This window comes from Tursiops truncatus, chromosome 10 (assembly GCF_011762595.2).
Source record: "Tursiops truncatus isolate mTurTru1 chromosome 10, mTurTru1.mat.Y, whole genome shotgun sequence".
Lineage (NCBI taxonomy): Eukaryota > Metazoa > Chordata > Mammalia > Artiodactyla > Delphinidae > Tursiops > Tursiops truncatus.
In genome coordinates, this window is record NC_047043.1 from 59,796,576 (window position 1) to 59,824,144 (window position 27,569).

Consider the following 27,569-nt stretch of genomic DNA (forward strand, 5'->3'; position numbering starts at 1 on the left):
ACTTTTGCCACTGCTTAGTGATAACAAGGCTACCTGCTCTCTGTTGTGTCAGTGGAGGTCACATGAGGAGCAGTAATGAGGCCCTCCTACCTCTTCTACTCCTTCTGGACAAAGAGATATCAGCAGAGGCTGGGTAGGAGCGAAAAACCTCACATACACCCATCAGTAACAAGGAGTTTCCCTCCTCAGGCGTCAACAAGTGGGGAACCTGAACGTCTACCTTCACCAGCAATAAGGAGGCAACAGCACTCCTTCTCCTGCTTGAGTGGTGTCAAAGGAAGCCAGCCAAAAAAGAAGGTTTCAATAAGATCCAGAGTCTTATAGTACCAAAAATGTGCAGGTTTCAATTAAAAATCATTCACCATATAAAGAACCAGGAAAATCTCAAACTGAATAAAAAGACTATCAATGGATGCCAACACCAAGATGTCAAAGATGTTAGAATTATCTGACAGTGGTTTAAAGCAACCATCATAAAAATGCTGCAACAAGCAATTACAAATGTGTTTGAAACAAATAGAAGGCCTCAGCAAGGAAATATAAAGTATCAGCAAATAAATTAAAATTATAAAGAAGAACCAAATGGAAATTTTAGAACTGAAAAATACAATAACCAAAACCAAAACTCAGTAGATGAGCTAAACAGGAGAATGGACGGGACAAAGGAAAGAATTAGTGAACCTGAATCTTAAACAACAGAGAGAAAATAAACTGAAAAAAAAAAAAATAGAGTCCCAGGGATATTCAAGACTATAATAGAGATCTAACACTCATGTCTTCTTCCCCAGAAGGAAAGAAGAAAGAGTGCAAGTCTGAAAAAGTACTTGAATGGCTGAAAGCTCCCCAAATTTGGCAAAAGATACAAACCTACAGATTCAGTAAGCTGAGGAAACCCCAAATGGGAGACACCAAAGAAAGTCAAACCAACACGTAATAGTCAAACTTCTGAAAACTAAAAGCAAAGAGAAAAAATTTCAAAAGCAGCAAAAAGAGAAATGACAACTTATAGATGAGAAAAACTTTTCAAATGACAGTGGGTTTCTCGTCAGATACTAAAGGCCAGAAGGAAAGTGCTGAAAGAAAAGAACTCGATCCAGAATCCTACACCCACTGAAAATATCCTTCATAAATGAATAGGAGGGACTTCCCTGGTGGTTCAGTGGTAAAGAATCTGCCTTCCAATGCAGGGGACCTGGGTTTGATCCCTGGTCATGGAGCTAAGATCCCAGATGCCGCAGGGCAACTAAGCCCACATGCCACAGCTACTGAGCTCTCACGCCTCAACTAAAGAGCCTGCGAGCCACAAACTACAGAGCCCACGTGCTCTGGAGCCTGCATGCCACAACTAGAAAAGAGAAAACCACACGCCACAGCTAGAGAGAAGCCCACGCAAGGCAACAAAGAGCCCATGGGCCACAATGAAAGATCCCGCATGCCTTGACGAAGATCCCACATGTTGCAACTAAGACCCAATGCAGCCAAAAATAAATTTTAAAAAAATGAATAGGAAATCAAGACATTGTCAACTGAAGATAACCTAAGAGACCATGTTGCCTGCAGACCTACCCTAAAGAATGACTAAAGGAAGTTCTCCATATGGAAAAGAAACAATAAAAGAAAAAACTTTGGAACTTCAAAATGGAAGAAAAAACATGGTAAACAAAAATAGGGATAAATATAATAATTTCCCTCATCCTCTTGAGTTTTCTAAATTATGTTTGATAACTGAAACAAAAATTATAACACTGTCTCATGTGGTTCTCAATGTATATAGAAGAAATATTTAAGACAATTATATTATAAATTGGAGAGGATAAAGGGATGTAAAGGGAAACAAAGTTTCTATACTTCATTCAAACTGTTAAATGTCAACATCAGTTGATTGTGATAAGTTAGATATATAAGGTTAACACCTAAAGAAACCCCTAAAAAAGCTTTACCAGAAGATAAACTCAGAAACATTATAAATAAATCAAAATTGATTTCTAAAAAGTGTTCAAATAACCAATTTCCACAGGAAGATAGTAAACAGAAAACAGAAACCAAAAAAAAAAAAAAAAGGAGAGAGAGAGAAAAAGAAAACAAAAGATACAATAGCAGACCTAAGTCCCGATCTATCAATAATTACATTAAATGAAAATGGTCTAAAAACATTAATTAAAATATGAAGATTGGCAGAGAGGATTTTAAAACATGACTAAACTATGTGCCACCAACAAGAAATTCACTTCAAATATAACCTAAGTCTCACAGCTTATGCAAAAATTCACTCAAAATGGATCACAAACTTAAATGTAAAACATGAAACCATGAATCTTTCAGGAAAAAGCCTAGGGAAGTATATTCAGGATCCAGTGTTAAGCAAGTTCTCAGATTTGACACCAAAATCCATAGAATCCATAAAATGAAAAATCAATCCTACACACTGGACATCATCAAAATTTAAAATTTTGCTGTGTAAAAAACTCTGTGAGGATAAGAAGACAAGCTACACAGTGGGAGAAAATATTTGCAAACAGCATATCCAACAAAGGACTAATATCAATAATATATTTTTTAAGCTCTAAAGACTTAACCGTAGAAAAGCAAATACTCCAATTAGAAAATGGGCAGAACACATGAAAAGACATTTCACCAAAGACATATAGAAGGCAAATAAGCACATGAAAAGATGTTCTACATTGTTAGCCAGTAGAAAAGTGAAAAAAATTAAAATCACAAAGAGATACTACTATGCATCTATCAGAATGGCTAAAATAAGAAACACTCCCAGATGCTGGCAAGGATGTGGAGAAACTGGACCACCCATAGATTTCTGGTGGTACAGACATTCTGGAAAACAGTTTGTAATTTCTTTAAAAACTAAATATGGGGACTTCCCTGGTGGCGCAGGGGTTAAGAATCCGCCTGCCAGGAGCTTCCCTGGTGGCGCAGTGGTTGGGAGTCCGCCTGCCGATGCAGGGGACATGGGTTCATGCCCCAGTCCGGGAAGATCCCACATGCCGCAGAGCGGCTGGGCCCGTGAGCCATGGCCGCTGAGCCTGCGCGTCCGGAGCCTGTGCTCCGCAACGGGAGAGGCCACAACAGTGAGAGGCCCGAGTACCGCAAAAAAAAAAAAAAAAAAAAAAAAAAGAATCTGCCTGCCAATGCAGGGGACACAGGTTCGAGCCCGGGTCCGGGAAGATCCCACATGCCGTGGAGCAACCAAGCCCGTGCGCCACAGCTACTGAGCCTGCACTCTAGAGCCCGCAAGCCACAACTAGTAAGCCCATGTGGCACAGCTACTGAAGGCCATGCACCTAGAGCCCGTCCTCCGCAACAAGAGAAGCCACTGCAATGAGAAGCCCGCGCACCACAACCAAGAGTAGCCCCTACTCGCCACAACTAGAGAAAGCCCGTGCGCAGCAACGAAGACCCAACGCAGCCAAAAATAAATAAATAAAATAAATAAATTTATTTTTTTTAAAAAAACTAAATATGCAACTACCATGTAGCTCCCTTATTGTACTCCTGGGAATTTATCCCAGAGAAATGAAAACTTACATTACAAAATATCTGTATACGAATGTTCATTAGCAGCTGTATTTGTGATAGCCCAAAAACTGAAAACAATCCAGGTGTTTTTGCAACAGATGAATGATTAAACCAATTGTGGCACCTCAATACCATGAAATACTACTCAGGAATAGAAACAAATGAACTACTGATACATGCAGCAACCTGGATGAATCCCCAGAGAATTATGCTGAGTGAAAAAAAAAAAAAAGAAAACCAACAAAACAATACCAAAAGTCCACATGATTCCATCATTTAATACCATTTGGAAATGACAAAAATATAGAAATGAGAGGGGGATAAATTAGGAGTCTGGGATTAAAATATACACACTACTATATATAAAATAGATAACCAACAAAAACCTACTGTATAGCACAGGAAACTATACTCAATACCTTGTAATGGAAGAGAATGTAAAAAGAGAATACATACATTTATATATATGTGTATATATATGCATAACCAAATCACTTTGCTGTACACCTGAAACTGACACAACATTGTAAATCAACTATATTTCAATACAAATTTTTTTAAAAATTTAGAAATGGGTAACAGATTAGTGGTTGCTGGGGTTAAGGAGCGTGTATGGCCCTTAAAAGGCAACATCAGGCATCCTTGTGGTGATGAAAATGTTTTGTATCCTGTCTCTTTCCATGTCACTCTCCTGGTTTGGACCATAGTTTGTAAAATGTTGCCATTTGGGGAAATCGGGTAAAGGGTACACAGGATCTCTCTGTATTCTTTTTTTACAACTGCACATGAATCTACTACTACCTCCAAATAAAAACTTTAATTAAAAAATAATAAAAAAGAAAACTGACAGAAAAAAAATTGTGAAGCATTAATTTTAAAAATGTCTCTTGGGAATTCGCTGGTCGTCCAGTGGTTAGGACTTGGTGCTTTCACTGCTGAGGGCCTGGGTTCAATCTCTGGTCAGGGAACTAAGATCCTGCAAGCCGTGCGGCATGGCCAAAAATAAATAAATCCTAAAAATTAAAAAAAAAAAAAACACCGCCTCTTGATACTACTTCCCCTTCTGTACCACAATCCCATTTCTCTAGTCTCCTTCACAGAAAAACTCCTTTTAAAACATAGTTTTCTTCTCTGCTACTGACTCTGCTTACTGACTTACTGGATGCTCTTTCTCTGTTTCCTTTTCTGCCTCTTCGTCTCTCCAATTTCCTAATGTTTTAGCATCCCAGGGCTCCATCCTTGATCTTTCCATGGTCTGTCTATATTCACTCTCTAGGTACTCATCCAGCCTCATGGATGTAAATATCATCCATCTACTGATGACTCTGAAATTTATATCCCCAGCATGGACATCTCTCCCAAACTGCAGACTTGTAAGTCCAGTTGTTTCCCTAACATTTCCCTCCTCTCGTGTGTTAATAAATATCTCAGAGTATTGTGAATGAAACTAACTTCCTGACTTCCACTCAAAACCTGCTCCTTCTCAGTATTCCCCATCTTGGCTTATAGCATCTTGATCCTTCTAGTTGCCCAGTCCCCAAGCCTGGACCATCCTAGACGCCTCTCTTTCTCTTCTGAGTGAAATGGGAGTCCTTGGAGGTGCTCAGCAGAGGCAGGACATGATGTTATAGATATAGATAACTTTAATTAGATGTAGTTTATACATCACATAATTCATTGTTTTATAGCATATTCTCAGAGTCATGCAACCATCACCTCAGGTAATTTTAGAACATTTTCATCACCTCAAAAAGAAACCCCTTCTCCTTTAGATAGCACTCCCCAATCTTCTCATCAACACCCACCCCAGGCCTAAGTAACCACTAAGTCACTTTCTGTCTCATACAGAGACATATATAATTTGCCTACTCTGGAAATTTCATATAAATGAAATTATATCTGTATTTTTTTGTGACTGTCTTTCACTTAGCATAATGTTTTCAAGGTTTATCCACGTTGTAGCACGCAGTATCAGTACTTCATTCCTTTTTATGGCCAAATAATTTTCCATTGTATGGATTCACTACATTTTGTTTATCCATTCATCAGTTAATGGACTTTTGGGTTGTTTCCACTTTTTGACTGCTGTGAATAATGCTATGAACATTCATATATAAATTTTTATTTGGACATATATTTTCATTTCTCTTGAGTATATACCTAAGAATGGAATTGATGGGTCAAATGGTAACTTTATATTTAACTTTTTATGGAACTGCCAGACTGTTTTCCAAAGTGGCTACACCATTTTACACACCCAACAGCAATGTATGAGGGTTACTTCACATTCTTGCTAACACTTACTGGCTTATTTTTATTCTAGTCATGAGAGTGGGTGTGAAGTATTATCACACTGTGGTTTTGATATGCTTTTCCCTGATGACTAATGATGTCGATCATCTTTTCATGTGCTTATGGCCATTTGTAAATCTGCTTTGGAGAAATATCTATTCAGAGCCTTTGTCTATTTTTGTATTAGGTTATTTGTCTTTTTATTATTGAGTTGTAAGCATTCTTTATAAAGCGTCGATTTGCAAATATTTTCTCCCATTCTGTGGGTTGTCTTTTTACTATTTATATGTTTGTTTTTTTAACATCTTTATTGGAGTATAATTGCTGTACAATGGTGTGTTAGTTTCTGCTGTATAGCAAAGTGAATCAGCCATACATATACATACATCCCCATATCTCCTCCCCCTTGCATCTCCCTCCCACCCTCCCTATCCCACCCCTCTAGGTGGACACAAAGCACCGAGCTGATTTCCCTGTGCTATGCGGCTGCTTCCCACTAGCTATCTATTTTATATTTGGTAGTGTATATATGTCCATGACACTCTCTCACTTCGTCCCAGCTTACCCTTCCCTCTCCCGGTGTCCTCAAGTCCATTCTCTATGTCTGCGTCTTTATTCCTGTCCTGCCCCTAGGTTCTTCAGAAACCTTTTTTTTTTTTAGATTCCATATATATGTGTTAGTATACGGTATTTGTCTTTCTCTTTCTGACTTACTTCACTCTGTGTGACAGTCTCTAGGTCCATCCACCTCACTACAAATAACTCAATTTCATTTTCTTCTATGGCTGAGTAATATTCCATTGTATATATGTGTCACAACTTCTTTATCCATTCATCTGTCAATGGACACTTAGGTTGCTTCCATGTCCTGGAGATTGTAAATAGTGTTGCAATGTACATTGTGGTACATGTCTCTTTTTGAATTATGGTTTTCTCAGGGTATATGCCCAGTAGTGGGATTGCTGGGTCGTATGGTAGTTCTATTTTTAGTTTTTTGAGGAACCTCCATACTGTTCTCCATAGTGGCTGTATCAATTTACATTCCCACCAACAGTGCAAGAGGGTTCCCTTTTCTCCACACCCCCTCCAGCATTTATTGTTTGTAGATTTTTTGATGATGGCCATTCTGACTGGTGTGAGGTGATACCTCATTGCAGCTTTGATTTGCATTTCTCTAATGATTAGTGATGTTGAGCATCCTTTCATGTGTTTGTTGGGAATCTGTATTTGGAGAAATGTCTAGTTAGGTCTTCTGCCCATTTTTGGATTGGGTTGTTTGTTTTTTTGATATTGAGCTGCATGAGCTGCTTGTATATTTTGGAGATTAATCCTTTGTCAGTTGCTTCGTTTACAAATATTTTCTCCCATTCTGTGGCTTGTCTTTTTGCTTTTTCGATAGTGTCTTTTGAAGCACAAAAGTTGTGTGTTTTGTATGCTAACACATATATATGAAATCTAAAAAAAAAAAAGTGGTTCTGAAGAACGGAGGGGCAGGACAGGAATAAAGACTCAGATGATAAGAATGGACTTGAGGACACGGGGAGGGGGAAGGGTAAGCTGGGATGAAGTGAGAGAGTGGCATGGACATATATACACTATCAAATGTAAAATAGCTAGTGGGAAGCAGCCGCATAGCACAGGGAGATCAACTCTGTGCTTTGTGTCCACCTAGAGGGGTGGGATAGGGAGGGTGGGAGGGAGATGCAACAGGGAGGAGCTATGGGGATATATGTGTATGTATAGCTGATTCACTTTGTTATACAGCAGAAATTAACACACCATTGTAAAGCAATTATACTCCAATAAAGATGTTAAAATAAATAAATAAATAAAATTAAAAGGCAAAGTTAACTTTAAAATATATCTTTATCATCCTTAATAAAGGGCTTTTACCCATACAAAAAAAAAGTTGTGGTTGGTTTTTTTTTTTTTTTGATGAATTCCAATTGATCTTTTCTTTCGTTGTTTGTTATTTTGGTGTCATAGCAAAGAATCCATTGCCTAATGCAAGGTCATGAAGATGTACACCTATGTTTTCTTTCAAGAGCTTATAATTTTGGCTTTTATATTTAGGTCTTTGATCTATTTTGATTTAATTTTTTTACATGGTGTGAGGTAGGAGATCCAGCTTCATCCTTTTATATGAGGCTATCTGGTTGTCTCAATATCATCTGTTGAAAAGACTATTCTTTCCTCATTTTTGTTTCTGTTTTTGTTTTTGTTTTTTGCGGTACGCGGGCCTCTCACTGTTGTGGCCTTTCCCGTTGCGGAGCACAGGCTGCGGACGCGCAGGCTCAGCGGCCATGGCTCACGGGCCCAGCCGCTCCGCGGCATGTGGGATCCCCCCGGACCGGGGCACGAACCCGTGTCCCCTGCATCGGCAGGCGGACTCCCAACCACTGCGCCACCAGGGAAGCCCTGTTCTTTCCTCATTGAATGGTCTCGGCACTCTTGCCAAAAATCAGTTAACTATAGAAACACAGATTTATTTATGAACTCTCAATTCTATTCTATTGATCTGTATGTCTAACCTTATGTCAGTACCACATTGACTTGGTTATATTGTTCCTTTGTAGTGAGTTTTGAAATAGAAAAGTGTGAGTCTTCCAACTTTTTCTTCGTTTTCAAGATCGTCTGGCTATTCTGGGTTTCTTGAGTTTCCATATGAATTTTAGGATCAGCTTGTCAATTTCTACAAAGAAGCCAGTTGGGATTCTAATAGGAACTGAATTAAATCTATAGATCAATTTGGGGAGTATTGCTAACTTAACAATATTCAGTCTTCTGATCTATGAACATGGGATGTTTTTCCATTTTTGTAGATCTTCTGTAATTTCTTTCAACAACATTTTGTAGATTTCAGGATATAAGTTTTGCACTTGCTTTGTTAAATCTGTTCCTAAGAGTTTATTCGTGGTGATGCTGTTACAAACGAAATCATTTTCTTAATTTCATTTTTGGATTGTTCGTTGCAAGTGTATAGAAATGCAATTGATTTTTATATATTGATTTCATATCCTGCAACCTCACTGAACTCATTAATTAGTTCTAATAGTTTTTTAAGGTTTCTTAGCATTTTCTATATACAAGATCATGGCATTCAGAAATAGAGATAGTTTTACTTCTTCGTTTCCAATCTCAATGCCTTTTATTTCACTTTCTTGCCTGATTTACATTTTAACAAATCCTTCTGGCTGCCTTGCTGAGAATATACCAGATCAGGATCAAGAGTGGAGCAAGAGTCCAGGTAAGAAAGGACTGTGCCTTGGACCAGGTGGGAGCAGAAGAAAAGTCACAAAGTACTTCAGGGTGTTTCTCTTTTGTTCTTCTCTCCTTTAGTTCTTCTTTGTCTTACTGGCCATTTGGTGATTTTTTTGACTCAACCAACTGCAAAGCCAGTAACAACTTTTAAAAAATCCTCGTGTAGTAAAAAAAAAAAAAATTTCTACATGAAGGAAGCAGGCACCAGACAGGAGACTAAAGAAACCCAAATCCTACAGGTCCCATTTCTGCAAGAACAGACCGTACAAGACTGATTGGACTGAAGGCCTATTTTTATGAGAAGAGAAAAGAGAAGTATCTGTCACCAGGTCTCAGAAATGCTGCAATCCTCAGCAACCAGCTAAAGATAACCCAGGCAAGGAAATCTGTGCCCAGACTTGGAGGTCCTCAGTGCTCTGGGTACACAGGATAATTCAGGCTTCTCCAGTGAGTGAGCATACCACGCTTTCAGATCCTTTGCCTTGGGGAAATTAGCTTAACCAGCCTTCCCCAGAAACTTACTTCTCCCTGTAGATAGAAATACAGGAAAACTCCCCAGAAGTTCCCCGTACCCAGTCCCTCCAAGTGAGATACGATCTCTCCCTCCTGGTGAGCAGGACCCTAGTGTTCTATTGAATAACCTGGGCTGAGCCTTGGGTGAGATAAGGGAGGTACCTAGGGCACTCGTATGACTCTGGGAGTGAGGGCCTCCTTAAACTGTGCATCCGAGGCCCTTCGCTTACCTCTCCCTAGTGCTAGCTCTGGTTCTAATCCCAGCTCTGCCACTGACAGGCCATGTAGACAAGGACAATCCCTTGTCTTCTCTGGGCCTCACTTTAGTCATCTGAGAAATCAAAGTGCTGGACTTAGATCAGTGTTTCCCCATAATGAACCCTGAACCCAAACTGATCCTTAATTTTCAGATTCACAAAACCTTTACCAAAGTCCTCATTTCTTAAAATCTGTAAACCAATTCAAAAAACTGCCCTGTGAGAACTTAATGTATGACTATAGAATGTAACAGATATGTTCTCCATATGACCCAATTAGAGAAACTGCTTCATCTTACCTCCAGCCCTGTAGGGGCCTCCCCAGGAACTACTGTAACTTTGTTCCCCACCCTAACCAAAGGTAATTGGACCAGAGGCAGACCCCAGACCCAAGATGAACCAATCTATAGTCTGGATGGAGACAAGCAGATTATCCCTCTCAAAACTTGGCCATCATAGAGACTCTATAGCTCATAATGGTGTGCAGCCCTGTGGTCAAGTCAGACAAACAGGCTGGTGGTCATGGGGCCCACATGAAAGGATAGGACACTGCTGAAAAGAAGGAGGCAGAGAGAAGCAGCAGAATGAATAAATCCTGTGGCTCATGAGAGATGAGAAACTACTCGGCTCTTGAGAAATGGAGAGTGCCCTTGCTTCTTACTTTCCTGTATTGCTGCCAATGTGAAGCATGAACTATCCTTGCATTCTTGAATGTGTCCTTACACAAACCACAGCCAAAGGAACTGTGAATATAGCAAAGGACAGATTCTTCAACAAATATAATTAATTGCTATGCTTGGGAGAAAACAGAGAGATTCTGCCTCATACTGTGAAGAAAAATTTCCAGAAGGATTTTTTTAAATGATGTTTAAAAAGAGAACTTTAAAAAATGTATATTCCTTCCGTCCTGCATAAGTTAGTTTTCTCTTCCTTTCCCTTCCCTCTCCTTTCCTCCCCATCCCTTTCCTCTACTTCTCTTGGGGATGGTAGTGGCCACAAAGGTAGTGGCAGAGGGGTCTGGGAGCCAAGGAGGTGACCAACGTGGTAGAGAAATTACTTACAGACAGAGAGATTGAGTACATAAATAACCATATTGAAGACAACGAATGAAGGTTTTCTTGTTCACAGAGAAGGAAGTTACATAGAAGGAAAGGGGAAAGGCTAAAAATAACCCTGACGTATTGATGGAATTAGAGGTACCAGTGCAAATTCATGGGCCTTTAAAACATAAATAGATAGATATAGAAATAGTTATAGTAGTACGTAGGGTACACACACAAATACACACATACATGCACACGTTTACATGCGTATATGATCCACCTCTGTACATGAGAAGGCCTACAACTGATGAACCCCAGAAGCAATAAGCAACCAAATACCCAGATTTTAGTTTCCAAATATCATTCTCCACTCCAGAACTCCTTGGAGAAATAGCGAATTGCAAGGCTGAGGCAGGGAAATTACAAGATAAGCCTGGAACATTTTCTTGTGCCAGAAAGTAAAGAATTGCTCAAAAAATTATGGGGACATAGCTGAAATTCAAGGGGCCAATTGTGGTTTTTTAAAATTTTGGGGGGAAGTATGGTTGACTTACAATGATTCAGGTGTACAGCAAAGTGATTCAGTTATATATATTTTTTTCAGGTTCCTTTTCATTATAGATTTTTATAAGATATTGAATATAGTTCCCTGTGCTATACAGTAGGTTCTTGTTGCTTATCTATTTTATACATAGTAGTGTGTATCTCTTAATTCCAAATTCCCAATTTATCCCTTCCTCCCCCACAGGAGCCAATTTTGATGAGGCTCTCCTGCTAGCCAAATCTGGAATGATCTGATATAAAAATAAATAATGATAACAATGGATTAAATCCATTGAATAAAATAGTATTCCATGGGCCTACACTGATATAAATAAATGAAGGAAAAAAGACATCTCTTCCTTATAATAGAATGCCAACTAATAAACGTAGCAGGAGTGATGGTAACAGAAAATGGCCATTTGGTAACCACTATAATGGTAGTTAATTTAGGCAAGAATCACCAATGTCTAATAAATCAAATGAATAGAGATTTAATGAAATGTAGGATATTGGCATAGTTTGAGAGTATCTTCCCATAAAATACTTATCAATTACAAAAAGGGAAAGAATGACTTAATGTGGAGAAACCAGGCAGACACTGAACTGACCAAGTGATCGAGATTAATATTACCAGCAGTAGAACTGGTCAATGTCACGAGCCTCCTGATGCGATGCAGTGAGGAGAAGACAGCATCACTTCTGTATATTCCTTCCAAGAATGCATGTCTGAGTCCCGTCCTGAGGAAACATTGATGAAACCAGGCTGAGCTTTAGCCTACAGAATGAAAATCCTGTACTCCTTCAAACTATTAAGGTTGTGAAGACAGGAAGAGACTGAGGATCTGTTCCAGATTGAAAGACACTAAAGAGATGTGATTATTAAGTGCAAAGTGTGATCCTGGGCCAAACAGCAAAGAGACCTTGTTGGGATAATTGGTGAAATCTGAACAGACTCTTTGGATTGGATGTCAGTGTTATACCAATGCTGATTTCTGATTTCCTGATTTGGAGGGTTGTATGCCAGTTATGTAGAAGAGTGTCCTTAGTTTGGGAAGATACACAGTGAAGATTTTGGGAGTTTGGGGCATCATGTTGCAAACATATAATTTATATACTTTTTATATTTTAAATAAAACCTAAGCAAATTTTATGTATTTTACTTATTTATTGATTATCACTGGTATCCCGAGAGAGAGATTCTGCAATTTTATCCCTCAGTCCTACTACTGATTTTTTTTCAATTTAACTAGTATTTATAATTTCCTAGAATTCTTTTTTGTAACTTCTCCCATAACCATCTGTTTTTGTTTTACCAACAAAATACGCTCTCAATCCTTCCTTCAGTGCTGGACATTGCCAATTGCGCATTCCCTGGGTGCCTCAACATCAGCCTGCTCAAAATCAACTCTCCATCTTTGTCCACAAGCCTATGGACCCTGCAGTCTTGTAGGCCACTGAAAGCAATAGCTTTTCTGAGTGGTATGGGGAGCCACTGAAGGGTTCTGAGCAGAGAAGTGACATGATAAAATTTGCCTTGCAAAAGGATCACCCTAGATCCATTGAGAATAGACTGTAGGGAGGCCATGGAAGAAACAGCCCAGGTAGAAGTACAGTGAAAAACTACCCTGGTTTGCCCCAGGGTTGGGGGATTTCCTGAGACAGGACTTTCAGCACAAAAACAGAAAACCGAAAACTGGGAAAATACCAAGCAAACTGGATATTCTAGTTAGAAGATTATTCCAGAAGGTGCAGGCGTGAGATAATTTTAGCATGAGCTAGGAGGAGGTGATTATCAGATGTCATATTCTGGATATGTAATGGGTATATATCAATAGAATGTATGAGATGTGTCATGTGAGGAAAAGAGGATTCTCATGTCCTTGGAGTACTAGGGGGGAGACCTGAATTATTATTTACTGGGGGAGGAGGGGGACTGCCAGAGGAGACATTTAGAGGGGGGATGGGAATTGGGAGCTCAATTTTGGACTTGCTAAACATGAGGCGTCTATCTGACATCCAAAAGAAGATGTTAGATAGGCATTTTTTTAAGACTTTTTTTTGATGTGGACCATTTTTAAAGTCTTTATTGAATTTGTTACAATATTGCTTCTGTTTTATGTTTTCAATTTTTTGGCCCCGAGGCATGTGGGATCTTAGCTCCCCAACCAGGGATGGAACCTGCACCCCCCTGCACTGGAAGGCGAAGTCGTAACTACTGGACTGCCAGGGAAGTCCCTAGATAAGCATTTAAATACACGAGTCTCGAGATCAGAGGAGAGAAGTTAGGGATGTAGATATTGTATATTGTATGTACATGGCCTCTAAAAAGATAAAAGAAGCTCATGAAGAGTGTAGATTAAAGAGAAGAGGTTCGAGGACTGAGTCCTGGAGACAAGATTTGTTTCGGTAGAACGATGGGGGCAAAATCTTGATAAAGAGAGAATGGGAGATGACGAAGGAGGCAACAAGTATAGCCAAGATTTTCAACAAGTTTACCTGCAAAGCGAGGAAGAAAGGCAGTAGCCAGAGGCAGAAGCAGAGGATTGTTTGTTGTTGTTGTTTTGACAAATACTTTTTTTTTGGCCACGCCACACAGCATGTGGGATCTTAGTTCCCCGACCAGGGACTGAACCTGCACCCCTGGCATTGGAAGCATGGCGTCTTAACTACTGGACAACCAGGGAAGTCCCTGTTTGTTGTTTTTTAAGATATGAAAAATAAGAGTGTGTTTGCATGCTGCTGGGAGTGATACAGTGTTGGTGGGGGGGGGCTGATGCAGGAGAGAGGTGAGAGAGTGGTGAAGCTACTTCTTAAGGTGGAGAGAGGGGATGGGATCTAGGGTTTAGGGGAAGAAGCTGGGTTTAGCTAAGAGTAGGGACAATTACTCCATATATAATATGAAGGAAGATAGAGTACATGGGCAACGGATCAGGTAATTGAGTAGATCTAGTGGTGGGAACTTATGAGAACTCTCATCTAAATCTTCTAATCCTCAGGGAAGTCAAGGTAATCAGCTGAGGGTGAGGTTGGGGGAGGCCACACTGGAGGTCCAAAAAGAGAGGTAAAGATATAAAATCATTATCTAGGGGAAGAAGGGCGTGAGTGGAAGAGAAAAGAAGGATGATTACTGACCAGCACTTACTTGGGGTTTCAATATTCACATGGATTTAGAGGAGGCCAGTCAGCACTTTCAGTTCCCTGAATTATATCTGGTGTGTTTTGTTTTGTTTTGTTCCTGTTTGTTCATCTTGGTCCTTCTTAATTTTGCTGTTGCTTTTGCAGAAACGTCTGGTGGCTAGTTGTTGCCCATTCATACTTGAAATGAGGGGCTGGGTTAATTAATATAGGTGACTGAAGACACACTCTTCTGACAAAAAGCACCCTCCAGCGCTGACTTGACTAAATGGAAAAAGGTCCAGAAGTAGACACTTCTCTTGGTCAAGTTTCAGAATCAGGAATGAAGAGGATTTGGTATGAAAAAATAAATGCTAACAGCAGTCAAAGTTGTCACCTGCAAAAGAAAGAGTATCAGAAGGTCACCAGCAACCCTGGGGGCTAGAAGACAAAAACCAAACCTTCAAAGTTCTAGAATTCCAGACCCTGCCAATTACCGGATGCAGCACGAGGGTGGAATAAACACACCCTTCATTGTATCAATACTTAGAATGTATTCCAACAAAATAAGGGAATAAATGGAGAAGGTTCTTGGACAGAGGTTTACTTTTTTTTTTTTTCTTCACCCTGCCATGAGGCTTGTGGGGTCTCAGTTCCCTGACCAGGAACTGAACCCAGGCCACGGCAGTGAAAGCCTGGAATCCTAACCATTAGGCCACCAGGGAACTCCCATAAGGCTTACTTTTAATTACTCCTAGTTGCACACCTTTCCTGAGGTTTGAATGTCTTTACTTTGTGAATTTATTAGTTTTACAACACTTTTTGTATAAACAAGGGCTTACTGTTTACCTCTCAGATCATCAAACTTCTAAACACTACAGCTTCTCCCCTTTCTTTTCCCACATGGCTTGAAGTATTGGAAGAATAGGTATGCTTACTTCTTTATTCATTTTTCACACCAAACCTCTTCCTTTTTCATATTATCAGAAGTATTTAGACTTAACTATAAATAACCAGTTTCATTGTTCATCATTGCTCCATACATAAATGTCTCTTTATTATAGAAGCTTGCCTCATTTTAATTTATTTTTCTTTGGGCTGAATTATATGGTATAATTTCTAAAGTTACACATTTTCTTCATCCTATCTCTAAAACACTTAGCTGATTTCTATTATTAAATTAAAAGAGGGCATATATCCTGGCTGTTTAGTAGAATTCATAGAAATGCACACCCCAGGAACTAAACGTAACCGGCAATATCGAATTCCATGAGCTACACTCCATGGGAGCACTAATCTTAACTATAACCATAAATGTCCTAGCAGGGAATACTTAACACTGAAGGCTAAACCCTAATCGTATCCCAACTCTAATCCTAGACTAAATAAAACAAAGCACTACAACTTACCCTAAGCCCAATACCCTACCCTAACCTAAATCTTAACCTCAACCTTAATCCCAATGCTGTATTTTTAAAACAGGAGATTTTGGTACCTATGTAAAGTGGTTTATCAAAATAGTGAGTAGAGAAAGAATCTTCTTCCACTCTCCTTGTTGCCCCCCTGCTCCAGTCCCCGGCCTCCCACTGTCCCCTCACTTTCTTCAGGTCTTTACTCAGATGTCACTGTCCACAAAGCGTTTAGGACCAACTGCACAGTTAGGGAGAACAGTCCCCAAAGAGACCACCCTCACTTCTGACAACAACTGCAAGTTCAGGGGTCTCCCCCTAACCATCGTCAGGTTTGATAATTTGCTAAAACGACTCACGGAACTCAGTGAAAGCTGACAAAGTCATGGTTAAGGCTTATTACAGGAAAGGGATACAAATGAAATCAGCCAAGGGGGCAGCACAGGGCAGAGCCCACGGGGGGTCCAAACAGACACTCCTCATGGCTCTCTGTGGAGCCATGGATGATGCGTGACCTCCTCCCAGCTACAAAATGTGACAATACACAGAGCACTGTCAACCAGGGAAGGTCACCCAAGCCTTGTGTGTCCAGGGTATTTAGCGGGTTTTCGTCACGTGCTGCTCATGTAGCTGACGTGCAGTCGCCAGCCCCTCTCAAAGGGCGGCTAATAGCTTTAGTCTCCAGCTGACCTGGAGCTCAGAACTCAAGTGTGACCCAAAGTCCCCATCATAAATCACACTGTTAGACTGTCCAGTGGCCAAACCCCCCCTCCCTGCCCTCAGGCAAACAAAGACACTCCTACAGGGGCCTAGAGACACCAACCAGGAGACGAGGAAAAGGCCAGACTCCCCCTTTGGGTGAAGTTAATTCTTCACCACATACCTTCTCAGTGTGACCCTCCCAATTTAAACATGCAACTTCTGCCCCAAGAATCCACATCACCACTTATCACCATCAGGCATAAAATTCATTTTACTTGATTGATTATCGTCTTTCCTCTCCATTAGGAATGGAAGCTCCACAGGGGTGGGAATTTTGTCTGCTTTATTCACTGCGTGTTCACTGTGTCACCTGCTTCTAGAACTGCACCATCCAATACTGAACCAACTAGCCACTTATGGTGAGTGAGCACCTGACTAGTAGCTAGCCCAAATTAAGTGTAAACTACACACTGAATTTTAAAGGCATCGTATAAAAAAAAGGATGTAAAAAATTCCACTGATACTTTATTATATTGGTTATAAGTTGAAATATATTGGGGACATATTGGGTTACATAAAATATATTATTGAAATTTATTTCACCTTTTTCTATTTTGTAAGCTTATTTAATGTGGCTACTAGAAAATTTTAAATTACATATGTGGCTCCAATCTGAATCTCACTTTATATACATATATAAGTAAAATTTACTATTTTTATATATATATACACATATGTATGTTTATACATCAACACAGATCTAGAAGAGATGTCAGCAAACGTTTTCTGTAGAGCATCAAAAAGTAAATATTTTAGGCTTTGTGGGCTATATGGTCTCTGTTCAGCTCTGCCATGATAGCACAAAGGTAGCCATAGACAATATTTAAACAAACACATGTGGCTGTGTTCCAATAAAACTGCATTTATAAAAACAAGCAGCTGCATAACTTGGCCTGTGGGCCACAGTTTATGCACTCCTGATCTAGAACATTGTTTAGTCCATAGTGAATATTCAATAGATATTTGTTGGGCGAATGAATAGAAAGAAGGCTAAAGTGACAGCACAGTGAGCCTGGGAGCATGGTTAATGCCGAAGGTAATCAGTGGCCAGAAAATGTAGACAACTCAGAAAAGCTACCCCAGCTCCAGAGCTCCTCATAGGATTGGCCGCTGTGATCCTTGTTGTGCCTGCAACCTTTGTTGCAACTGCACTGCAATTCAAGTGTCAGCTCCACTCCTCACAGGAGTACATCTCCTATCCCTCTCCCACCAGTACTGATCCCCTAAGCACTCCCCCAAAAACTTCTGGCATGCAAATCTGCATCTTAGAGCCTGCGTCCTAGGGAACCTGACCTGCAACAGCTGATACCAGGAGTGGTCTGAGAAAGCAGACTCTGGACATGGGATTTTGGAGTTGATTATCTATCAGCTGACTGGCAGCGAGAACCCCATTGCTGGTTGTAAGTTAAGGATGCATAGCCCCTGGCAAGCTGTGGCAGTGCAAATGTTAAAACTGTAAGTGGTGGTGAACTGGGATGATATGTGGAGGAAGAGGATGCGCTGATGGGTGCAATGTATCAGGACTTTAGAGGGTGCATATAGTTATTACAGGGGCAGTGGAAATGAAGGTTGCTGCTGGAGCCATTGAAGCATCAGAGAAAGACAATGCCAAGGGTGAACGCCAGGGGTCAGCATATAGAAATCTCATATCCTGTATCCAGAGGGCAGAAAAGGCTGGAGGGCCAGTGTAGACAGGGAAAACAGTAAGCAGGCCTTTGCTTCAACCCAGGCAAGGGATGGAGCTGGCTTGGCCCAGGATACCAGTGGCACAACTGGGAAGTGGTCAGATCTTGGCTGCATTTTGAAGATAAAAGCAACATAATTTGCTATGGTGTTTGCATTAGTTTCCTATTGCTAGTATAACAAATCACCACAAACATAATGGCTTAAAACAACACAGATTTGTTCTCTCACAGTTCTGAAGGTTGGAAGTCTGAAAAGAGTCTTTGGGGGCTAAAATCAAGATGCTGTCAGGGCCGCTTCTTTCTGGAGGCGCTGGGGGGAGATTCTGTTCCCTTGCCTTTTCCATCTCCTAGGGGCTGCCTGGATTCCCTGGCTTGTGGCCCTTTCCTCCATCTTCAAAGCACATCACTCCAACTTCTGCTTCCATCCTCACATCTCCTTTCTCTGACTTTGACCCTCCTATCTTCCTTGTGATTATATTGTGACCACTTCAATAATCCAGGATAATCTCCCCATCTCAGAATCCTTACTGCAATCACATCGGCAAAGTCTCTTTTGCCGTGTAAGGTAACATGTTCATAAGTTCCAGGGATTAGGATGTGGATGTCTTCAGAGGGCCATTGTTAAGCCTACCACAGGGTAGGATGCAGGGGTGCTAGAAAGAGAAGAGTCAAGAATGACCTTAACAGTCTCCCAAGGCGATAGAAATAAAAACAAAAATAAACAAATGGGACCTAATCAAACTTACAAGCATTTGCACAGCAAAGGAAACCATAAAAAAAAAAATGAAAAGACAACCTACGAAATGGGAGAAAATATTAGCAAATGATACAACAGACAAGGGCTTAATCTCCAAAATATACAAATAGGTCATACACCTCAACAACCAAAAAACAAAAATCCAATTGAAAAATGGGCAGACCTAAATATGTCTTCCAAAGAAGACATACAGATGGCCAGTAGGCACATGAAAAGATGCTCAACATCACTAATTATTAGAGAAATACAAATCAAGACTACAATGAGATACCACCTCGCACCAATCAGAATGGCCATCATTAAATAGTCTACAAATAACAAATGCTGGAGAGGGGGTAGAGAAAACGGAACCCTCCTACACTGTTGGTGGGAATGTAAGTTGGTGCAGCCACTATAGAAAACAGTATAGAGGTTCCTCAGAAAACTAAAAATAGAATTACCATATGATCTAGCAGTCCCAGTCCTGGGCATATACCCAGGCAAAACTCTAATCCAAAAAGATACATGCACCCCTATGTTCACAGCAGCACTACTCACAATAGCCAAGTCATGGAAGCAACCTAAATGTCCATCGACAGATGAATTGATAAAGAAGATGTGGTACATGGACTTCCGTGGTGGTGCAGTGGTTAAGAATCCGTCTGCCAATGCCGGGGACACGGGTTTGATACCTGGTCCAGGAAGATCCCACATGCCATGGAGCAACTAAGCCTGTGCGCCACAACTACTGAACCTGTGCTCTAGAGCCTGTGCGCCACAACTACTGAGTCCACGTGCTGCAACTACTGAAGCCCGTGCACCTAGAGCCTGTGCTCTGCAACGAGAAGCCACCACAATGAGAAGCCCGCACACTGCAAAGAAGAGTAGTCCTCACTCGCTGCAACTAGAGAAAGCCCGTGCACAGCAACAAAGACCCAACGCAACCAAAAAAACAAGTAAAAGATGTGGTACCTATATACAATAGAATACTACTCAGCCATAAAAAAGAACGAAATAATGCCATTTGCAGCAACATGGATGCAACTAGAGATTATCATACTAAGTGAAGTAAGTCAGAAAGAGAAAGACAAATACCACATATCACTTGCATGCAGAATCTAAAATATGGCACAAATGAACCTATCTACAAAACAGAAACAGACTCACAGACATAGAGAACAGACTTGTGGTTGCCAAGGGGGAGGGAAGGACTGGGAGTGTGGGATTAGCAGATGTAAACTATTACATATAGGATGGATAAACAACAAGGTCCTACTGTATAGCACAGGGAACTATATTCAATATCCTGTGATAAACCATAATGGAAAAGAATATAAAAAAAAGAATGTCTGTATGTGTATAACTGAGTCACTTTGCTGTACAGCAGAGATTGGCATAACATTGTAAATCAACTATACTTCAATAAAAGAAATAAAAATAAAAAAGAATGACCACAATGTTTGGAGGCTAGAGCATCTAGAAGGATGGGTGGCCATGACCTGAGATCAGGAAGACACAGGCTCAGAGATTCAGGCAGTTCTTCTTTAGAAGCTAAGTCCTTCCACCTCTCCCCCCAGAGGCTTCCCTGTGTTAAAAGATACTTTTCAGAAGGTAAAACCATGACTCTCATTACAGAAGTAAAAATGAACACATGTTGAGGAATTTATTTTACTCATATGATCTGAGAAAACCAGGCAGATGTTATAACCGATTCTAAGGAAAGCTCAAAACAGCACAAATTTATATGGTAAAGGAATGTTGAGATGAATTACAAATGGGGACAAAAATGAACAAGGCTAGAACGTGAAGACCCAGAAAGGTATGTTGCAGATGGTGCATAGTTATCTACTAAAACACGGAATTTTTTCTACACCTGATTCTCCTGTCAGAATACTCAACATGTAAGTCTCAGGTGGGAGCAGGAGCACCTGAGAATGAGAAGGTGGGTTTGACATCTAACAAGATCCAACAAAAGACAACAGGAAGAAAAACAAAAATGACACATATCAACACAAACATTTTGCATTGGATTCATTATAATACGTTTTGACTGGTTAGTATTTGTTTGTAGAGAAGTTGTTATAGCCTAAGGTTTGTGTCTCCCCAAATTCATATGTTGAAGACCTAACCCCAATGTGATGGTATTTGGAGGTGTTTCAGTTTAGATGAGGTCATGAGGATGGAACCCCATTGATAGGATTAGTGTCCCTATAAGAAGAGGTAGGGAGACCAGAGCTCTCTTTCTCTCTCTCCCCCGCACCATGTGAGGACACAGGGAGAAGGTGGACATTTGCAACCTAGGAGGTGGCTTTCACCAAAGAACCAAATCAGCAGATGCCTTGATCTTGGACTTTCAGCCGCCAGAACCGTGAGAAATCAATTCCTGTTGTTTAAGCCACCTAGTCCATGGTATTCCATTATGGCAGCCCAGCTGACTAATACAGAAGATGTTGTTGTTTTTTTTTTTTTTTTGGTCCAGTCACTATGTAATCAGCCACCCGGTAACATTTTACATTCCACTCAAATACAATTAGACCAGACTGAATGAAAACAAGTGTCATTCACCCACTTTCCTAGCCATTATTGCTTTGGAACCAAGAAAGTATTACTTTTGTGCAGCTGCTCCCGAGCGCACATGAGCCCTTCACTGTCGGTGACTAAACTGGAGGTACAATTATTTGTATAAATAAGTAATAAATTTAGTGGTATCCTCTCTTATATGTTCTTTTTTTCCCCATCCCTTCTTCTAGTCCAATTAACACGCATGGGAGAGAGGGAGGGAGAGAAGGAGTGAACACTTTGCTATACAGTGACATTGGCAGAGCAAGAGGACACACTCCAGGACAAGACAGAAAATCTTACACAGTCACCCATATCTTGTCAAAGAAGAATGTGTTGCGAGGAAAAAATTTCCCTCTACCAGCTTAGGTTCAGTGGTGGGGGGCCTGTGAATTAACTAACAAAAGACAGATTAACAGGAGAGAAGACCAAGTTTATTTACCAGAGAGGCTTCAGATGAATTGGCTCCCTGCACGTCCAAAGATAAAGGTTTATAAACCCACTTAACGACTAGAAAGGAGGGAGAAAGGTCTTCTGTGGAAGAATAAATGGAAGGTAGGACAGTTTCAGATAAAGTTTGTTTAAGCAATTACTCATCCCTGTGATAGTGGTTAGTCTCCCTTCTGGCTGTAAACCTGCCAGAGAGGATTTATACCAACTGTATTTTCCAGGAGGTCCTGCTTAAATCTACAAAAGAAGTTGAGATCAGTTTTTTTTCTGTGACTGCTGTTTGTTCAGATGTTTTTAGCTCAGCAACTAACAAAGGATTAATCTCCAAAATATACAAGCAGCTCAATATCAAAAAAACAAACAACCCAATCCAAAAATGGGCAGAAGACCTAACTAGACATTTCTCCAAATACAGATTCCCAACAAACACATGAAAGGATGCTCAACATCACTAATCATTAGAGAAATGCAAATCAAAACTACAATGAGGTATCACCTCACACCAGTCAGAATGGCCATCATCAAAAAATCTACCAACAATAAATGCTGGAGAGGGTGTGGAGAAAAAAGAACCCTCTTGCACTGTTGGTGGGAATATAAATTGATACAGCCACTATGGAGAACAGTATGGAGGTTCCTCAAAAAACTAAAAATAGAACTACCATATGACCCAGCAACCCCACTACTGGGCATATACCCTGAGAAAACCATAATTCAAAAAGAGACGTGGGCTTCCCTGGTGGCGCAGTGGTTGAGAGTCCGCCTGCTGATGCAGGGGACACAGGTTCGTGAGAGGCCCGCGTACCACACACAAAAAAAAGAGAGACATGTACCACAATGTACATTGCAACACTATTTACAATCGCCAGGACATGGAAGCAACCTAAGTGTCCATCGACAGATGAATGGATAAAGATGTGGCTCATATATACAATGGAATATTACTCAGCCATAAAAAGAAACGAAATTGAGTTATTTGTAGTCAGGTGGATGGAACTAGAGTCTGTCATACAGAGTGAAGTAAGTCAGAAAGAGAAAAACAAATACCGTATGCTAACACATACATATGGAAATTTTAAAAGAAAATGGTTATGAAGAACCTAGGGGCAGGACGGGAATAAAGACTCAGACCTACTAGAGAATGGACTTGAGGACACGGGGAGGGGGAAGGGTAAGCTGGGACGAAGTGAGAGAGTGGCATGGACATACACACACTACCAAATGTAAAATAGATAGCTAGTGGGAAGCAGCCGCATAGCACAGGGAGATCAGCTCCATGCTTTGTGACCACCTAGAGGGGTGGGATAGGGAGGGTGGGAGGGAGGGAGACATAAGAGGGAAGAGATATGGGGATATATGTATAGCTGATTCACTTTGTTATAATGCAGAAACTAACACACCATTGTAAAGCAATTATACCCCAATAAAAAATTATAGATAATATAAATAAATATTAAAATATATAAATAAATGATTAAAATAAAATAAAAGATTATTTTAAAAGAATCCTCATGCCGCTGAGCTGAATTTTGAATCCCTACAGGTGCAAAACCATGCGGGATCTTAGTTCCCCAGCCAGGGATTGAACCCGTGCCCCCTGCAGTGGAAGTACGGAGTCCTAACCATTGGAACACCAGGGAACTCCCAAGAGGGTTTCTTGAAGGAAAGGGCTGTTCTTCCTTCCGCCTCAAGTCTGACAGGGGGGCTTCAAGGGAGCATGACCTGAATTCCCTGGAGCTGACTGGGGTGCAAGTGTGAAGCGGGCCACTAAGGTCTGCTGTGAGCCCCACCGGCAGGGCAGATAGAGACAGGTCACAGAGTCGACCTGAGGTTGTGTCACCCTGATCAGGGGATGGTGCACCCTCAGGTGGTGTCTCCAATGCTGAGCAGCCCACGAGAGGAAGAGCCAGCATCTGGGCATCTGACTGCCCCCCAGAAGGCACCACCAACACTTTTTCTGCACCTGTATCTCTCCTCCCTCTCCTCCCGTCACCCTAAATGAGGCTGGAGTGACATTGTGAACCGGTGAAGGGTAAAGAGGGCTGAGAATAGGGAGAGGGAATAGTGAGGAAGCCAGCCACACCTCCCTTCCCCACTGAGTTTCCAAGCTGAACCAGGGCAGCCTGCTGGGGCCCCACCAGCTCACCTCCCCTGCTGCCCAGTTTGCCCTTCAAGTGTTCTGACCCTTCCAGACTCTTAAGTTCAGAAGTAGGCCAGGAGAAGAGATAAAGGTGGAAGCTGGACTGTCTCTAATGACCCAGCCTCAGAAGTCATAAAGTATCCTTTCTACTCACCTGGATTCTAGGGGATGGCACAGAGACTGCTTTCTCTCAAACTGGAGGAATGTCACATTCGCAGTATAAGGAATTCATATAGGACGGGAGATACTGGACTAGCCATCTTTGGAAAATACATCCAATCTGTCCCATGAATAAGCAAACACATCAGAGTGGTGGACCCAGTAAATGAACTCAAGTTTTGTTAGTACCTTTTGTTCAAAGAGGAAGGAATATACGTCACACATTCTAGAAAGTTTCTCCTGCAACTTGGAGAAGATAAAAGCTTTGTTGATAAAGAGGGTTGATTGACAGTTATGAGAATAATTCACTTATTTGTGTAATCTGCCTCTTTAACAAAAATGCAGGCTCTGTGAGGAGCTCTAGATAGATAGGTAGTTAGACAGGTAGATAAATTCTCCAGTGCATAACTCAGAGCCCAGTACATAGTAGCTGTGCAAAAAATTCTTATAGAATAAATAAATGAAATGACGAAATGCAGTGCCTGGACTTCTGAGATGAAGTGTCACTTGATGAGGTGCTGCCACCTTCTGGTCACTGGGGACCTTGCCAGCCATTTCCAACATTCCATTTCCCCATCTGCCTTCGGAAGGATGCACCCATCTCTTGCCATCACCTTTCTCAGTTTACAGGGCGCTTTCCTGATAGCTGATTGGTTTGGGTTTTAACAACAACCCTGACTCCTATGTTGATTCCCATTTAACCAGTAAGAACCGTGAAGACCAGAGGAGTTATTTACCAGAATTCTCTCTCCCTGGTCTCCACATGCTCACCCCGAGCCCCGCTCAACCCTCCAAGGCCTGGTGTGGCTTCCTCCACTGCACTGTGGCTGTTCTGGCCAAAGTCTTCAAGGGCACCCTCGTGGAATCCAGCAACCCCTTCCCCTCCATATCTCACTCTGTACAGCACTGTACACTGTCAATCTCTTCCCTCCTCTAAGTACGTCCTTCCCTCAGCATCTTCCATTAACTAACTCCTCCCCGGATTTTCCCCTGCCTCCCTGGCTGCTGCTTCTCCTCTGCTACCTCTCTACAGTCCACCTTCCCCAGGGCTGTCCTGAGCCCACTTCTCCTCACAGACTCCTGGGAGACCACCTCCCTCAAAGCCTCGATTCCCGCTTGCACACAAGTGGCCCACCAGGTCTCTATCACCAGCCCAGTCTTCTCTCCCACCTCCAGATCCGTTCATCCAGCCCCTGAAGACGGGCTCTGCCTGGAGACCCTGCACCTCACGCCCATCTTGTCCGAAGTCAAGCTGTGGTCTCCCCTCTCTGCCAACCTCCCTGCCCTTCCCCTCACGCCCATCACCCAGCCTAGGGAATGGCACCCCCACCCACTCACTTCCCCAAGACAGAAGGCTGGGGACCACCCCTGAGCGCTCCTTCCCCTCACGGCGGAGTCCACTGAATAGTTGTCAGTCTGCTCCCTCAAACCAAGCACCAGGCACTCAGGCATCTTTTAGCTCTTTTAGGTCTTGTCTAGTCTACACCCTCGGCATCCCTCGGACCAGCCCCTCCTCCCCTCCTCTCTGCCACCATTAACATCTTCATCATTCAGAACCTGGGCCACTATGACAGGCCCTCATCACCAGCCTCCTGTGACCCAAATTGCCCCTGGTTAAAACCCTTCAGGATGGGGCCTAAACTCCTTGCCTGGCATTCACAGATTAGCCCTGCCTGCCACCCAAGACCAACCTCCACCCTCTGCCCATCCACCCTGCCCTCAAGTCACACCATGCACACCTCTGTGCCTCTGCCCATTCTCTTCCCTCTGCCTGGAATACCTTTCTTTCATCTGCCTATATCTAAAGCATCTCATACCCACTGTACAGACACGGAACCTGAGGCTCAGAGCACTAACATAACTTGTCCAAGGTTGTACAGCTGGGAAGTGGTGGAGATGAGGAACCAAAGGAGGATGGTCTGAAACCTGCTCCTTTCACTCCAAAGCATCCAGGCGCTGCTGCAAGCCTCAGTTTCCCCAAGTGTAAAATGCGAGGAAGGAAAGACTCTGGGCTCTTCCTGCTCTGACTTCTTCCCTAACCAGGATTTCTTGATTTGGGGATGCTCTGAAGCTCTCTGGTGGTGACCTGGGGGTACTAAGCACCACTGCCTAGGATCCCCTAGCCAGCCACTCAGTAGAGAATGCTTGGGCCAAGCTCTGAGCTGGCTGGGCTATGTTACAAGTGGACAGACATGGTCTCCTGCCCTCCCTCCCTCAACTGCTCCAGTTTCCATTCTCTATTAGTTTTCTGTAGCTGTGTGGCAAAATACCACAAACTCAGTGGCTTAAACAATACCCATTTGTTAGCCTAGTTTTGTAGGTCAGAAGTCTGGCACAGCAGGGCTGGCTTCTCTGCTCAGGGAATCCTAAGGCTGAAACTAGTCCTCATCTGGAAATCAAACTTCTGTTCCAAGCTCATTCAGGCTGGTGACAGAATTCAAATTAAAAAGTTCTGCTGTATGAAAGACAATGTCAAAAGAATCAGAAGATGAGGCACAGACTGGGAGAATATATTTGCAAAAGGCATATCAGATAAAGGACTGTTATCCAAAATATACAAAGAACTCTTAAAACTCAACAATAAGAAAACAAACAACCCAATTTTAAAAATGAGTCAAAGACCTTGACAGACATCTCATCAAAGAAGATACACAGATGGCAAATAAGCATATGAAAAGATGCTCCACATCATATATCATCAGGAAAATGCAAATTAAAACAACAAGATATCCCTACATGCCTATAGAAATGGCCAAAGTCCAGAACATTGACAACACCAAATGTTGGCAAGGATGTGGAGCAACACGAACTCTCATTCATTGCTGGTGGGAAGGCAAAACTGGTACAGCCACTTTGGAAGACAGTTTGGCTGTATCTTACAAAACTAAACATACTCTTACCATTCCATCCACCAAGCATACTCCTTGGTATTTACCCAAAGGAGTCGAAAACGGATGTCTACACAAAAACCTACACACAGATGTTTACTGCAAATTTATTCATAATTGTCAAAACTTGGAAGCAACCAAGACATCCTTCAGTAGGTAAATCAATAAACTGTGGTACATCCAGCCAATGGAATATTATTAAGCCCTGAAAAGTCATGAAAGAA

General features: G+C 41.6%; 1 long non-coding RNA gene across 2 annotated transcripts in view; it reads right to left on the reverse strand.

Annotated features, from left to right (window-relative positions):
* The window catches only part of LOC109552040 (uncharacterized), a 95,962-nt gene that overhangs the window by 49,467 nt on the left and 18,926 nt on the right, over window positions 1-27,569 (reverse strand). For both annotated transcript variants that reach the window (XR_012334575.1, XR_012334576.1), the window contains 2 exons: window positions 14,586-14,954; window positions 12,075-12,181 (listed from right to left, as the gene is read on the reverse strand). This is a non-coding gene — a long non-coding RNA (uncharacterized lncRNA). The remainder of the gene's footprint in view (window positions 1-12,074; window positions 12,182-14,585; window positions 14,955-27,569) is intronic.